Source organism: Octodon degus, unplaced genomic scaffold (assembly GCF_000260255.1).
Source record: "Octodon degus isolate 3935 unplaced genomic scaffold, OctDeg1.0 scaffold00082, whole genome shotgun sequence".
NCBI lineage: Eukaryota > Metazoa > Chordata > Mammalia > Rodentia > Octodontidae > Octodon > Octodon degus.
Window position 1 is genome coordinate 10567978 of NW_004524658.1, and position 3561 is coordinate 10571538.

Consider the following 3561-nt stretch of genomic DNA (forward strand, 5'->3'; position numbering starts at 1 on the left):
ATTTCCTCTATATCTCTTTGACTCTGCTTCATGCGATCTATTTCTTTCCTGTATTGCTCATTCAAGGAATCCATCATTTTTCTAATCTCCTCTATTTTTTGATCAATATCTTCTTTAGAAGCAGTTATAAATTCTTTTACTGCAGTGTTTTTTTCAGATTGGGTTTCTACCGTATGTTTCTGTAGTTGCTTCTTTACTTCAGATGCTATGAGTTCTGACAATTCTTTTTTTATTTCAGAAAATTGCGCTCTGAGTTCCTCTATGACTTTCTGCTGTTGCTTATTTACTTTTGATGCTCTTAATTCATGCATTTGAGCCGAGCTAGTGTCCTCTGCACTTGTTCTGGGTGGGCATTGGGTTTCTCCATATGTTTCTGCATTTGATTGTTTACTGCAGTTATTATTAATTCAGGGATTTCTTTTTTTTATTTCCAATCCAAGTTCCTCTATACCTTTCTGCACTGTTTCTTTATTTCAGAAGCCGTTGATTCATTGCTTTCAGCTGTGTGATTTCCAATTTGTTCTGTGTTAGTGTCCTCTGCACTTGTTACAGGTGGGCTTGGGTTCTGAGGTTGCATTTTGCTCCTTCTCGTCATTTTGCATAGCACCGACTTCTGACTTTTGTTGTAGATCTTCATTGTAGTTATAACCTTAGCACGTACTGAAGTTCAGGTGCAGATCTACAAAGTTTGGATTTATCCAGCTGTGCCTGGCTTTTGTCTGGCTGCTGTGCTCAGCTCCTTCCTGCTACTGCCCTTCAGGGTGAAACTGTTGTGCCCCTCTGGCAAGATTTTCTGCTCCTGGTCTAGCTGGGTGGTTCTATCCTCTACACTCTCTGTAGAGATTTCAGCTGCAGGATTTCACCCCAGGCCTGTATGCCAGGCCTGAGCTGAGCCTGGAGGGGACAAGGTGGAGTAGGGGGGAGAGGCAGCTCTCCCACACACTCACTGGGTCTGGGCTAGGGCTGGGTCTGGGGGTTCCTGGAACACAGCAGAAATTCCTACTCAGCAGGCAGGGTGGGGAAGGTGCCACGGAGTGGTGGCGGGCATCCCAAGGGGGTGGAAGAGGGTCTCACCCATGCTGTGCCTGAGCTGGGACCAGTAATAGGTCCCTCCGGCGCAGGGTAGCCAGAAGCTCTCCCACACACTCACTGGACCTGGACTAGGACTGGGTCTCGGGGCACTGTATCAAAAAAAGAAAAATTGGGGCCGGGGAGATGGCTCAGTAGAATAAGTGCTTCCCTGGCAAGCGCAAGGGCCTGAGTTCAATTCCCAGTTCTGCAAAAAAAAAAAAAAGAAAAAAGAAAAATTCCCATATGATATTTAAATAGGTTGAGCTAAAATGCTAAAAGAATTTTTGTTTCTGAGTTTTGGTTTCTGAGAAGAATGAGAACAGGATATGTGATAGTGGTGTAAAGGGTTCAACTTCTTCCTATTGGATGTGAACATTCAGTTTCCCCAGCACTGTCTGTTTTAATAGCCACACACTAAATGGTCTTAGCACTGTCAAAAATCACTAGGTCATGCATATTTATTTCTGAACTTACAGTACTGAATTTCTTGTATAATTCTCTTCTCTGAATTAATAACTGACTCACACTTTTGCTTCATTTCTATACTGTGTCACTAAGTCACACCCTGTTTTTCCAAGATATATAAAATTCCTCTCATCACAGTTTTAAAAATCTGGCAACAGATGATGAATTTGGTGCATTGTCTTGGTCCTCTTTGGGTCACAGCCCTTTGGGAGCTCTCTGCCTTCCTGCTCCCCTTTACCATCTTCTCAACAGGTCTTGTCTGGAGATTGCCTTCACTTTCTTCCCGAGAACCTCCAGCACTCCTCATGGGAGTTCCCTCATTCACAGGGCTCTCTATGTGTCGTTTCATTTACCCACTTATATTGGTGGAGCTTCCTGGGGACAGTCATCCTGAAATGATTGAGTACAAAATTCCAGATTTGAAATATATTAGCTGAAAACTTAGAAGGTTCATCTCCACTGACGTCTGGCTTCCCATGTAGCTGGTAAAAAATCACAGTTAGATGATAGAACATTGCTAAAGGATTTGGAGTGGGAAATTTCTTGGCCATATTGTTTTAAAATATATCTTATCACTGAGCAAGGGTTTAGTCAAAGAGGTATGAAAAACTGCTTGGCGACCAGCAGAGTTCTAAGGTAAAGAATATAGAGCATAAACTAAGACAAGAGCAATAGAGCTAGAAAGAGTAGGATTCAAGAAATATTCAGGAGACAAAATGAGCAGGATTGTTATTGTAAGGCTATAGGATGATTTTCAATGTTTGGGCAAAGGCAGTAAATCCTTAGAATTTATGTTTCTTCTGATGGTCACACATTCTAAGAAATATAATTAGCTGCATTGTAAAATTTAGGCAGCTCATGTCTGAAAATACTCAAGTAAAGACCAAAGAAGTGCTTTTACTCTTTAGTTTGTGGATCTCTTGATAATTAGATGGAAGCAAAATTACATTTATGTACATACACACACACACACACACACACACACACACACGGGCCTGCAGACACACATTTTCATAAATATCTTAACCTTTAAATAATCAGGTTATGAGAAAAAAAGACTAAATGATCTGCAAAATATAACGTAGGGAAGATTCCTGCATTGACCATGAGATAGGATCAATGATCTCTAATTAGCTCCAATCTCTCTCTCATTACTCTGGTTCTATAAATAATACAGCAGTGTCTATTAGCCATGTCCCAGCACCAAAAGTACATTGCCAAGCTCATTTCACTGTGCTGACACTAATTATGTGTATTGACCTCCTTGAGAAAAGGGGCACTCACTTACTCATATTAATATTCCTATTGTAGAGTACAAGGTACACTTTTAAACATATTGAGAAGTAATAGCCTGGGGACATCAAAGAAGCAGGGCCTGCACCTCTAGCAACAAATCTGCTCTTTTTCTTTACTTCTCCAACCACCAGAGTAATCATTATCCATTAGAACATATTAACTGCCTTAGTTGAATTTTCTACCCAAAACTATTAAATACAGCCACAGGGTCCCTGGACATACTATTAGGGAGTCATGTGGGTATGTCTTAGCTTTTTTCTTCTTTGGTTGCTGGTAAGGAGGGAATGTTGGGATGAAACAGAAGGCCATGGACTTCAGTGTAGAGCTTCATATACAGACTTGGCTTACACTTTGGGTCCCATGATGAGTTCTCTTTTCCTCCCAAGGCTTCAGTTTTTCATCTATAAATGAAAAGACTTGATTAGATCTTAGTAGTAAATTGGGTTTATTTTAGGTTGGCTCTACCTGTGTGGTCACACTGCCTGGCACACTGACTGTGGAGAACAGTGCCCAATCCAAAAAGTGTCTGTGATGGGACAGGAGGTGTATGCCAGCCCTCAGAGAGATGACCCCTAAGGTCCTTTTTGCTTTGCAGGTTCCATCACTAATACATCTTATTTTCCAGCTCATTTATTTTTTTACATTGCTCCAAAATAAAGTGTCCCCAACTATAGAGTCTCTCTGTTTAAATGAGGAAACCAAAGTAAACAAAGTTCTCTTGAACAAAAA

At 41.0% G+C, this 3561-nt stretch overlaps 1 pseudogene; it reads right to left on the reverse strand.

Annotated features, from left to right (window-relative positions):
• The window catches only part of LOC101580246, a 13808-nt pseudogene extending 11923 nt beyond the window's left edge, over positions 1-1885 (reverse strand).
• Positions 1886-3561: the final 1676 nt, after the last annotated feature.